The 13,628-nt window shown below is 35.0% G+C and overlaps 1 protein-coding gene across 5 annotated transcripts in view; it reads left to right on the top strand.

Annotated features, from left to right (window-relative positions):
- Positions 1–13,628, top strand: part of SUGCT (succinyl-CoA:glutarate-CoA transferase) — a 1,028,943-nt gene that overhangs the window by 814,024 nt on the left and 201,291 nt on the right. The window lies entirely within an intron of this gene.

Below are 13,628 nucleotides of genomic sequence, written 5' to 3' on the forward strand. Positions count from 1 at the left end.
AGCAGGTGAAAGATGAACAGGGAACTTAAGCAATGCTCTTGAGACAGAGCAGTGTGTATGATTGAGAGACTCTAGAGACTATGTATATTATGTCTGGAGAAACAAGTGAAGTCCCATAGGCTGTCAAATACTGAATGATATGTTAGTAGGAATGGTATTGTGTTATTGTTAGTGACTCCTTTGCTTACTGTTAGCTAAGGTAGTGACTTTTTCTCTACAGAAGGATTTCATGACTTTTGAGATTTCTTTTTTGCTTTGTGCAAGTATACTTTTCCATGGTATATACAAAGATGTCATGATTTCTTTAGTAGGAAATGTATTACCGTTGTTCCCTGGAAGTTATTTTTTAGCTTATCCAAAATATATAAATTTAGTTTTGCATTTCTGTCGCAGTTGTTAATTCCCTTGCCTCATTAGACATAAAACTGTAAGATACTGGAAAATATTTGCCAAGCACCCTTCCTCATTTATACAATAGATTCTAGTTCACTGGACCATTCTCTCTATTTTGTAAGTACTTTTCATTTAGGTGAGTCCCAAGGTCCTTTATAGCCTTTTTTTTCATCAATACACCCGTACTTATTGACAAATGTAAACCATTACACTGAAAACATTCAGTTATGCCCTTCAGGTCTGATAGTTGTGCTAAAGCTCAGCAGGAAATATCATAGGTGTGTTGCTTTTCAAATTACCCATCCTGTTCAGATTAGAGCTGAGTTTCTCAAACTTTGGTTCTTGACAATGTTGATATTAATTTAATATAAACTTTTTATCTGATTTTGAATGCATGAGTCATAAAGATAAAATGTTTAGTTACTATGGACAGAGAGAAAATTTTGCCTACCCTAGGAATTCTGTGGTTCTAGATGCTAAGATTGAAAATGTGTAGATTTCACATGTAAACTTGGACTTAGGAATTACCATGAGAAACAAATGGTGGGGAAAGCCTGGATCTAATCTACATGAGCTGAAAGGCAGTTATTATCTTCAGTTTGGTATATCCTTCCCTGTCTTCCCTAATGTTGTTTACCCAGTCTGCTTCACTCACTGGCCTTATTTGCCTGGCACCTGTAGGTATTTGAGTGTGACTTCTGGACTATAGGATAAAGCCCAAACTTTAGTGTGGACAACAACAAAAACAGAAACAAAAGAAAACAAAAAACCCTCATGCTTTTGTCCTGGATTTTTCTAGTCTCATCTCAATGAAATGCAGCATCAAATACTTGTAGATTCCTAAATATCACACTCTTTCAAACTCCTTGGCTTTTAATATGCTTCCACCCCCAACACACATCCCCAATGTTATCTTCTTTGCACATGTATCCTATTATAAGACTCTACTTGAAAGGCACTACTTTTGAAAACTTGTTTTTGGTCAGCTCAGAGCAACTTCGGTGCTTCCTCTTCTTTTTTTCTTTTAATTTTTAAAAAATTTTATTGAAGAGGGGTGGGGAAAAGAAAGAGAGAGAGAGAGGGAGAGAGAGAGAATGGCAGAGAGACATCAATTTGTTGTTTCACTTATTTTTGTGTTCATTGGTTGATTCTTGTATGTGCCCTGACCAGAGATTGAACCTGAAACCTTCGCCAACTGGTATGATGCTCTAGCCAACTGAGCTACCCGGCCATGGCCTGGTGCTTCCTCTTCTAATTCTACACTACTAAAGCATTTATCATATTAGTTTCTAATCATCTGTAACATATAACCTCAGAAAAGGGACCGCACCTACTTACCTTTAAATCTCTGCCTTCTTGCAAAGTACCTGGTAGAGATATTTGTTAGTTAGTGTTGGTTAGAAAAAAATCAATACATTGAAGTGCTTATCTGTCACTTGGGACATAGCAAGTGCTCAATAAATTTTATTTGAATTTAAGTAAATAGTTTGAGGTATCACAGACTAAAGTGTTATATGAATGAATTCCACTTTGGATTCTTTCAAAAGATAGACATAGTGTAGTGACTAAAGGTATAGGTTCTGGAATCAGGCTTTCTAAGTTCAAATTCTAGCTCTTGGGCTTGCTAACTTCTCAATGTTTAGCAAGTGCCTTTCCTAAGTTCAATAATCTATAAATAGGAATTCTAATAGTACCTGCTTCAAAGGTTATTTGTCCACATGGCTTCATTGTTAGCAGAAGCAAAATATCCAAATCAGAGTAGTAGTGCCAGGTGTCAGTCCTGTCATGGAGCTTTATCTCTGAGGCCCACGTCCGCCATGGATGAGAATAAGTCTACCGAGACATGATCTACTTGGGGAGGAGAGGTGGCTGATCTCTCAAAGGAGAAGGATGTTGGGTTCTCTATTGCCCAGCCTGCTATGGCATATACCTTCCATTTAGCACCCCAGTTTTCTGCTACTAGAGGGTTGTTAGTGATATTGATTAATGATGGTGCTTGATCATGACACAACTTCCAAGTGACTAGTTTGGCTGATCCACCATCTATTTGACATAAAGGAAAATTGGGTGGTTTGGTAGTATTCCCTGGCCCTTCTCCTTTGAGAGATCGGCCACATCTCCTCCCCAAGCAGATCATGTCTTGGTAGACTTATTCTCATCCATGGTGGACGTGGGGCTCAGAGATAAAGCTCCGCGACAAGGTCCAAAAGATAAAGCATGGTTATAAATAAAAAGATAGTGTCTTCCTTGATACTCATGTTAAGCAAACCAGAGGCAAGAGGCAATTTTCTGACTGCTGTCTTGAGATATGACAGTGCTATGAATATCCAGGCTGAAAATTTATGTCTGTAAGGCAGGTTGATAGCATGTGATTGAAACTGTGATCCCCTGGATACAACAAGTCAGCTGGGAAAGTGACTGTGTAGAAAAGATGTCAGGCCTAACTCTGGATAAAGTTCATCTCTTTATTTTGTGCGTGTTTATTTTGTACACTCCAACTAATTCAAGCAAAAATTATATATGTATGACTCAGCCTTTTTGGGCTGATAAAATTGCTTTGCATATCCGAAGGATTACTTGCCTACAAAGTTATCAGTGACCTTGCTCACACATCACTATTATCTCCCCCAACCCTAGTAATACAGACTCCTTCCTAAAATAGTTCTCCTAATCTCTTGCCTTAGAGTAAACCTCATCTGTCTATAGCAAGCAAAGTATTTCCCCACCAACATAAATTCCTCTGAACACCAAACCAAAATGTGAAATGAAAACACAGAATTTATTGACTTTTAGAACTGACACCTTAGTGTTTTTGTCTTAGAAACAGGTTAATTACCATAATTGTTTTGTTTTTGTTTGTTTTGAACCTGAACAAATTTTTGCATTGATGAATCAGTTGCAAAAGAATGTGGTAGGCAGCATCCATGATCCTTCTATAGCCACAGGACAGTTGCTTGATTGCCTCTTGTGTGGTTATGGTTCTGTTCAATAGCTGACATAAAGTAAACAAATTACATTGCTTCCTCATGTCAGAGGACTGAGAGTCATCATCACATATATCAGTGGTGTTCTGCTTTGTGGCTATTCAGATATCATATATACCATGGCATCATTTCCTTTGGTTTATTTTTTTAATTTTTGATTTTTTATTGTTGTTCAGTTACAGTTGTTTCCATTTTTCCCCTATTACTCTCCCTTGCCCTACCCACTCCCCCACCTTCCACATTCAATCCTCCCTCCTTGTCCTGTTTTAAATATATTTTATTGATTATGCTAGTACAGTTGTCCCATTTTCTCTCCCCTTTACTCCCCTCTAACCCACACCCTCCCACCATCATTTCCCCACCTTAGTTCATGTCCATGGGTCGTACATATGTTCTTTGGCTTCTCCATTTCCTATGCTATTCTTACCCTCCCCCTGTCTATTTTCTACCTATCATTTATGCTACTTATTCTCTGTACCGTTTTCCCCTCTCTCCCTCTCCACTCCCCTATTGATAACCCTTCATGTTATCTCCATTTCTGCAGTTCTGTTCCTGTTCTAGTTGTTTGCTTAGTTTGCTTTTGTTTTTGTTTTAGGTGCAGTTGTTAATAACTGTGAGTTTGCTGTCATTTTTACTGTTCATATTTTTTATCTTCTTTTTCTTAGATAAAAACCTTCAACATTTCATATAATAAGGGCTTGGTGATGATGAACTCCTTTAACTTGACCTTGTCTGAGAAGCACTTTATCTTCCCTTCCATTCTAAATGATAGCTTTGCTGGATACAGTAATCTTGGATGTAGGTCCTTGCCTTTCATGACCTTGAATACTTCTTGCCAGCCCCTTCTTGCCTGTAAGGTCTCTTTGGAGAAATCAGCTGACAGTCTTATGGGAACTCCTTTGTAGGTAACTGTGTCCTTATCTCTTGCTGCTTCTAAGATTCTCTCCTTATTTTTAATCTTGGGGAATGTAATTGTGATGTGCCTTGGTGTGTTCCTCCTTGGATCCAGCTTCTTTGGGACTCTCTGAGCTTCCTGGACTTCCTGGAAGTCTATTTCCTTTGCCAGATGAGGGAAGTTCTCCTTCATTATTTGTTCAAATAAGTTTTCAATTTTTTTGTTCTTCCTCTTTTCCTTCTGGCACCCCTATATTTCGGATGTCGGAACATTTGAAGATGTCCTGGAGGTTCCTAAGCTTCTCCTCATTTTTCTGAATTCTTGTTTCTTCATTCTTTTCTGGTTGGATGTTTCTTTCTTCCTTCTGGTCCACACCATTGATTTGAGTCCCAGTTTCCTTCCCATCAGTATTGGTTCCCTGTACATTTTCCTTTGTTTCTCTTAGCATAGCCTTCATTTTTTCATCTAATTTGTGACCAAATGCAACCAATTCTGTGAGTGTCCTGATTACCAGTGTTTTGAACTGTGCATCTGATAGGTTGGCTATCTGTTCACTGCTTAGTTGAATTATTTCTGGAGCTTTGATCTGTTCTTTCATTTGGGCATTTTTTTTTTTTTTTGTCTCCGTGCACCTGTTATGTAAAGGGGCAGAGCCTTAGGTGTTCACCAGGGCAGGGCAACACTGGTGGCTGTGCTGTGATGCTGTATGTGGGGGAGGGGCCGAGAGGGAGCAATGGCGCTTGCTCCACTCTCCACTGGACTTCAGTCACTCCCTCCACTACCCACAATCAAACTGGGCCCCCCTGGTGCTGATTCCTGAGTGGGTGGGCTTGTGCATGCTCTAGGCCCCTGTGGGTCTCTCCAACTACCTCTACTGTGAGGCGGGGAGTTTCTCCTGTTGCCTCCTCAACCCCCCTGGGTGTTTTCAATCAGAGGTTTGAGGCTTTATTTCCCCGAGCTGAAGCCCTGGAGCTGTAGCCCTGGGTTGCGCAGTCTGTTTCGCTCCGATGCCGTTCCTCCCTGTTTATCTATGCGCGAATGTGGGGCTGCGGGGTCTGCTAGCGGTTGCACTGCCTGCCCCGTTTGCTCCCAGTCTGCCAAGTCTCTGGGTCCAGCCCTCCCGGTTTATCTATGCGTGAATGTGGGGCTACTGGGTCTGCTAGCGGTGGCACTGCCTGCCCCGTTCACTCCACAATCCGCCAAGTCTCTGGGTCCAGCTGCTTCTCTACGAGTCCTGTCCGCCCAGCTGCCCATCTCTGGCCCCTCCTACTGGTCTGGATGGATATTTCTTCTTTATCTCCTTGCTTGTCTGACTTCTGTGCCGTTCGATTTTCTGTCAATTCTGTTTGTTTTTTGTTTTTAAATTGTTGTTCTTCTTTTGGTTGTGCGAGGAGGTGCAGTGTGTCTACCTATGCCTCCATCTTGGTTTTCTCCTAAAAAGGTTCTTTTTACAAAGATTTACAGTTCTCTTGCTGAAGGGGAAAGCGTGCTTTCTCAACTTTCACCAAGGTTTGTAGCAACTGGTTCTGGGACAATATTTTTTAAAGCTTCCATGCCAGGGGGATTGAGTTAAAGATATACTAAGTCTGGACTTCTAATATCCTGACTTTAAATTTTATAAATCACCTATATATTTCATTAGATTCTAATGTATTTCCTCTTTTATATAATAGTTGTATTTTTTTACATTTCTTGGGCAAATTAATCTTGGGAAATGTTGGAGCACCAAATTAAGCCTGAAATAAATTCATATTAAAAATTCAAGAGGAAAAGAATAATAAAATATATATATATATATATATATATACTTTATATATGTAAAAGTATAGTAAAGTATATATATTCTTTAGATATACTTCACATATAAACATATCTATATAAACTATATAAAGTATATCTATATAAAGTATAAGTATATATATACTTTACTACTCTTTTATAAATAGTTTGGGAACTATTTATATTTCCCAAACTATTGTAATAAGTGTGGAAAAAATTGAATATGGGGAAATAATCTTAATTGATCTTAAACAAGGCAAGGGGATTGTTTTTATAGTAGAACTAAAAGAAGGCACTAAATAAAATGCTACAAGGGAAGTCCAAAATGTAAATAATCCCAGTTTATATAAATATACTTAATATTTCAGTTAAAAGACAAAGATACAATAGACAGAAAATCCTGTGATTTTCTATTTTCAAGAGAAAACCTAAAACTTAGACATGTTGCCTGTATAGGCACAAAATGATATGTGAAGAAAATACAAACTAGAATTAAGCTAGTGTAACCTTACTAATGTTAGACACTACATACTTTACAACAAAATTCATTACTATACACAAGTTGCAGCATAGTAATAAAACTTTTAATTAACTGGAAAGAAGAGATATACTCATTATAAAATTATATAAGTAATGAACAATTTTAAAACAATAAATTTGACCACGTAGTGGAGTGATAACATTCTTAGAAAATGGGTCATCAAAATTTACTCAAGAAAAAACTCTAAATTGACCTATATTATTTAAAGGAATACATTGATAATTTAAAAACTTCTCACTAATAAAACCCCAGTCTAGATAGTGTGCTGGCAAGTTGTCACCTGGCAATGAAAGACTAAATAATTCCAATCTTACACAAATACTTTCAGAAATATAAAAAGAAGGATTACTCTGGCTATCTTTATAAAATTACTATTGGTATCAAAAATAAACAAGGGAAATATAAGAAAAAAAATTGCAGGCCAATCGTATGCATGAAAGTATAAGAAAACTATAAACAAAACAGAACTCAAAACTTAGTTGTTTTGAAATATAAGGCTGGTTCAACATTAAAAAATTAGTTCCCCATGTTAATAGATTAAGGGAGAAAATAATCTGATCCTTTTAATAAATGAATAAAAAGCCCTTGATGAAAATCAACATGTATGATAAAACTCAAAATACTTGGAATATATTTCCTAATCTAATAAAATATATCTGTAATATCTTGGTACAAACATACTCAGTGATAAAACATTACATGTATTCCTTTAAAATTGGGAACTTAATAAAAATTTTTTCTACTAACACTCTACCAATATATTGCTAGTCTTAGCCAGCAATATAATGTAAGAAAACAAAATAAAAGTTATAAAAATTAGAAAGGAAAACAAAAGTATAATTTTTCAGAGATGATATATATTTTATAGAAAACCCAACAAAATCTACAAATGAGTTAATAATAAAAGTGTGTCAGATATAAAATTAAAAAATTAAGTTAATGTTATTTTTATCTGCTAACAATAAATAGAAAGTTCTATTTTAAAAGTAAACATGTTTTACTTTAAAAATAAGAAAGTTAAGGATAAATCTAATGAAAAATGGTAATGCTTTATAAAAATATTAAAATCACTTAAATAAATGAAAATTATTAAAGTAAATGTTTAATGAATAGTAAGATAATAATGTAAAGATATTGTTTCTACCTGAAAGGGATTTTCTGGAACTTGACAGGGTGATTTTAAAATTTATAGAGAGGAATAAAGGGCCAAGAATCCCTGAAGGCAAAGGACAAGGCAGGGGTGAGGTGGGGATCTTGCCAAGTGAAACAGTGATACTTACAAACCACAGTGATTTAGTCAGTGTGGTATCAACATTGGAGTAGACAAACATATCCATAGGATAGAACAAAGAACCCAGAAAAAAACCCAGCTTGTTTAGAAATGATCTACCACAGATCTGGTATTGCAGATCATGAGGAAAGGAAGGGTTACTCAAAAACTTTTCTAAGGGGGAAAACAAAATTGAATTCCCTTTCACATCATATAGAAAATTCAACTCCAGTTTTCAAAAAAAAATATGAAAGACTAAAATAAAAAAATATTAAAATAATTTTTTTTAGATAATTATAGATTACCATGCAGTTGCATTTCAGAGCAATCCCATGTATCCTTTACCCATTTCCCCAATGATAACATCTTGTAAAACTTTCTTACAATATTACAGCCAGGATAGTGATGTCGATGCAGTCAAGATACAGAACAGTTCCATCACAAAAATCCCTCTTGTTGCCCTTTTTTAGCTGTACACACTGCCCCCTCCTCCATTTTCATCTCTCCTCTAACCTGAACCCCAAATCTGTTGTCTATTTCTGGAATATTATTATTTTAAAAATGCTAGTAAGAGAGAGAACTCAAATAAATTCAGATTGAAAGAGAAGTACCAACTGACACCACAGAAATAAAAAGTTCAGAAGAAAATATTATGATCAATGATATGCCAACCAATTGGACAATCTGGAAGAAATGGATAAATTACTAGAAATGTACAATCTTCCAAAACTGAATCAAGAAGAAAGACAAAATGTGAACAGACCAATCACAGCTAATGAAATCCAAGCAGTAATAAAAACAAAAAAACAAAACAAAACAAAAGAAAAAACTCTAAGCAAACAGAAGTCCTGGACCAATGTCTTCTCAAGTGAATTTTACCAAACATTCACAGAAGAACTAACCTCTATCTTTCTTAAACTACTCGAAAACATTCAGAGGTGGGAAAACTCCCAAGCTTATTTGGCAAGGCCAGCTTTATCCTAATTCCAAAACTAGATAAGGACATTACGAAGAAAGAAAAGTATAGGCTAATGTCCCTGAATAACATAAGTGCAAAAATCCTCAACACAATATTAGCAAACCGACTTCAGCAATACATTAAAAAGATCATACATCATAATCAAGTGGGATTTCTTCCAGAGATACAAGGTTGGTACAATATCTGCAAATCAATTAACATAATGCACCACATAAATAAAATGAAGGATAAATATATTATCACTCAATTAGATGCAGAAAAAGTATCTGACAAAATCCAGCACCCGTTTATGATAAAAACTCTCAGCAAAGTGGGAATAGTGGTTAACATACCTCAACATAATAAAGGCCACATGTGACAAACCCAGAGATAACATCATACTCCATGTGGAAAAACTAAGTGTTTTTCCTGAAGATCAGGAACAAGACAGGGATGTCCAATTTCACCACTCTTACTTAATACAGTACTGGAATTCCTAACTATAGCAATCCGACCAGAAAAACAAAAAAACAAAATTAAAAAAAAAGAAAAGAAAAAGGAAGGAAAAGATATTCAAATTGGAAAGGAAGAAGTAAAACTGTCCTTATTTGCAGATGACATGATACTGTACATAGAGAACCCTAAAGATTCCACTAAAAAACTACTAGATCTGATAAAGGAATTCAGAAAAGTAGCAGGATACAAAATAAATTTTCAGAAATCAGTTGCATTTTTACACAAGTTATGAACTATTAGAAATGGAAACAAAAAAATTCCATTTACAACTGAATCAAAATAATACCTAGGAATAAATGTAACTAAGGAGGTAATAGACCTGTACTTGGAAAATTATAGAATACAGAAGACAAAAATAGAGAAAGATACAAGTAAATGGAAGCATAGACAATACTCATGGGTAAAAAGAATTAATATTATTAAAATGTCCATACTGCCCTGTTTGGTGTGGCTCAGTTGGTTGGAACATCATCTCATGAACTGAATTGAAAGGTTGTGGGTTTGATTCCTGGTCAGGGAGCAAAAGAAAGGCAACAGATCAATGTTTCTCTCTCACATTGATGTGTTTCTCCCTCTCCCCACCTCTTTTCTCTTAGAGAATAATAAAAAAAAAAAAGGCCATGGGAGAGAATAAAAAAAATGTCCATACTATCAAAAGCAATCTATAGATTCAACACAAAGTCTATCAAAATACCAAGGCTGTATTTCACAGAACTAGGACAGATAATCCAAAAACCTTATATGGAACCACAAAGCCTCTCAGTAGCCACAGCAATCTTGAGAAAGAAGAAGAAAGTTAGAGGAATCACACAACCTGATATCAGACTATGCTATAAGGCCATTGTAATCAAAACAGCATGATACTAACATAAGAACAGATACATACATCAACGGAACACAATAGAGAGCCCAAAAATATACCCACAGCTACATGGTCAATTAATATTTGACAAAGGAAGCAAGAACATACAATGGAATAAACACACTCTATTCAATAAATAGTGTTGGTAAAATCAACACATACATGTGAAAAAAGAAACCTCTTATACCATGTACAGGAATAAATTCTAAATGGGTTAAATACTTAAATGTAAAACTTATAACCATAAAACTCCTAGACAAGAACATAGGCTGTAAAATCTGATATTTAACTTAGCAATTTTTTTTCACATCAGGCAAAGGAAACAAAAGAAAAAATAAACAAATGGGACTACGTCAAAATAAAAAAAAGTTTTTGCATAGCAAAAGAAACCAACAAAACATAAAGACAACCTACTGAATAGGAGAACATATTCACCAATGATACAACTGATAAGAGGTTAATATCCACAATTTATTAAAAAAACCTCATACCACACAACACCAAAAAACCCTAAACAATCAAATTAAAAACTGGTTAATGGGGAAAATAGTGGAAGGGTCATCAAGGAACATGTATAAAGGGCATATGGACAAAGCTAAAGGGGGTAGGATCGAGGGTGGGAGGCAGGGATGGGAGGAATTGGGGGAGTGGAGGGGGAAAAGTGAGGCAACTGTACTTGAAAAACAATAAAAAATAAATAAAATGGGCAAAGGACCTAAATAAACACCTCTCCAAAAAGGACATACATATGGCCAATAGTCATATGAAAAGATGCTCAACATCACTAATCATCAGAGAAATGCAAATTAAAACCACAATGAGATATCACCTCACACCTGTCAGAATGGGTATTTTCAATAAATCCACAAATAACAAATGTTGACAAGAACATGAAAAAAAGGGAACCTTCGTGCATTATTGGTGGGAATGCAGACCAGTGTAGCTGCTGTGGAAAATAGTATGGAAGTTCCTCAAAATATTAAAAACAGACCTGCCTTTTCTTCCAGTGATTTCACTTCTGGATATAGATAGATAGATAGATAAATAGATAGATAGATAGATAGATAGATAGATAATCTAAAGAGGCCCAAAACATTAGTTCATAAGAATATATGCACCCCTATGTTCATTGCAGCATTATTTACAATAGCCAAGATATACAAGCAATGCAAGTGCACATCAATAGGTGACTGGATAAAAAAAAATGGTTGTGCATATGTACAATGGGATATTACTTGGTCACAAAAAAGAGTGAACCCTTACCATTTGCAACAACACAGATGGACCTAGAGGGCATATACTAAGTAAAGTGAGTCAGTCAGAGAGAGACAAATACCCTATGATTTTACTTATATGTGGAATCTAGGGAAGAAAATAAAGGAACAAATAAAGTTTAAGCAGACTCAAACACAGAACAGAATGATGGTTGGCAGAGGTGAGGAGTTTTGGATACTGGGTGAAAATGTGAAGGGATTAAGAAGTACAAATTGGTAGTTACAAAGTTAAGAAGTACAATTTGGGGATGTAAAGTACAGCATAGGGAATATAGTCAATAATAATTGTAATAATTATGTACAGTGGCAAATGGATACTGGAAATATATGGGTGACCACATTGTAAAGTATATGATTGTCTAACCACTATGCTGTATATCTGAAACTAATACAAACTAATATTCAATGTAAACTATAATTGAAAATAAAAAAGTTCTTTTCAAAAAATGAATGCTATTAAGTAGAATCATATACTGTGTAACCTTTTGGGATTGGATTTCTTTTTTCCACTTAGCATAATCCCCTCAATATTCAAATTGTTGTATGAATCAATAGTTAGTTCCTTTTTATTACCTAGGAGTGTTCCAAAATATGGATATACCACAGTTGGCTTAATGATTCACCAGTTGAAGGGCATCTATATTGTTTTCGATTTTTGCCTAACACAAATAAAGCTGCTGCGAATATTCACTGCAGGTTTTCAGGAACATAAATTTTCATTTATCTGTAATAAGTGCTCAAAGGTGCAACTCCAAGTTATTTGCAGATATATGTTTAGTTTTTGTTGCTTTTTAAGAAACTGTCAAACTGTTCCATAGTGGCTGTATCATTTTCCACTCTAACTAGAAATGCATGTGTGATCCAGTTTCTCTTTGCCAGTATTTTATATCTTAAAAAATTTAGCCACTCTGATAGGTGTATACTAATATATGGCTATACTTTTAATTTGTATCTTACCGATTGTTAATGATATTGAACCACTTTTTCATGTGCTTATTTGTCATCTTTGTATCTTCTTTGTTGAGATGTCTGTTTATGTCTTTTGGCTATTTTTTAATTGGATTGTTTGTATTTTTACTTGTTAGTTATAACACTTCTTTACATATATACTGGATACTCATCTTTTGTCAGATATATTGCTTGCAAATATTTCTCCCAGTATGTAGCTCTTTCTTTTTCTTAACAGGAGCTTGTGCAGACATTATTCCTAAGATTTTACAATTTTAAACTTTTATGTTAAAGTCCATGATACATTTTATTTTTTTATAAAATATGAGATTAAGGTTGAGGATTTTTGAATTCTTTTCTTCACAATTATTTCAATACTAGTCATTGAACAGGTTATCATTCCTCTCTTATATTTACACTTTTGTCAGCAAATAGTTAGGCATATCTGTGTGGCTATATTTCTGAGTTCTCTATTGTGTTCCATTGATTTATGTGGCCAACTCTCTATCAATACATCTCTTAGAATCTATATAATATATTTTAATAGCAGGTAGACAGATTCTCTTTCACTTCATTCTTATTTTCAAGATTGTTTAAGTAATTCTGAGGCCCGTGTCTTTCCATATACATTTTAGATAAGCTTTGTTTATGTCTACAAAAACTTTGGTGGGATTTTGGTAAGAAGTGCATTAAACATATGGATAAATGAAGGACAATTGACATCTTTGATATGTTGACTCTTCAAATCTAAAAACATGGTATGCTCTTCATTATTTAGATCCTCTTTGATTGCTTTCATCAGCATTTTGCAATTTCCAACATACAGAGTCTATACATGTGTTGTTAAGTGTGTATGTAAGTACTTCATTTTCTTTTGAGTGACTATTAATGATACTGTGTTTTTAATTTTGGGCTTCTTATATTCATTGTTGGTAAACAAATTTGACTGATTTTTGTGTGTTGATCTTGCACCTGTGACCTTGCAAAGTCATTAGTTTTAGAAGTATTTTCTATGCCGTCATGTCATCTGTATGATTTCTTCCTTTAAAATTTTCTTCCTTTTATTATGTTTCTTTCTTTCATTTTTACTTATTATTTTATTCCATCCTTTCCCATCTGTATGCTTTTGTGAAAATTATGTCTCTCTCAATGTATTGTAGTTGCTAATACTTCCAGTAATATGTTGCACAAGAGTGGTGAATGCAGAC

Source organism: Desmodus rotundus, chromosome 6 (assembly GCF_022682495.2).
Source record: "Desmodus rotundus isolate HL8 chromosome 6, HLdesRot8A.1, whole genome shotgun sequence".
Classification (NCBI taxonomy): Eukaryota; Metazoa; Chordata; class Mammalia; order Chiroptera; family Phyllostomidae; genus Desmodus; species Desmodus rotundus.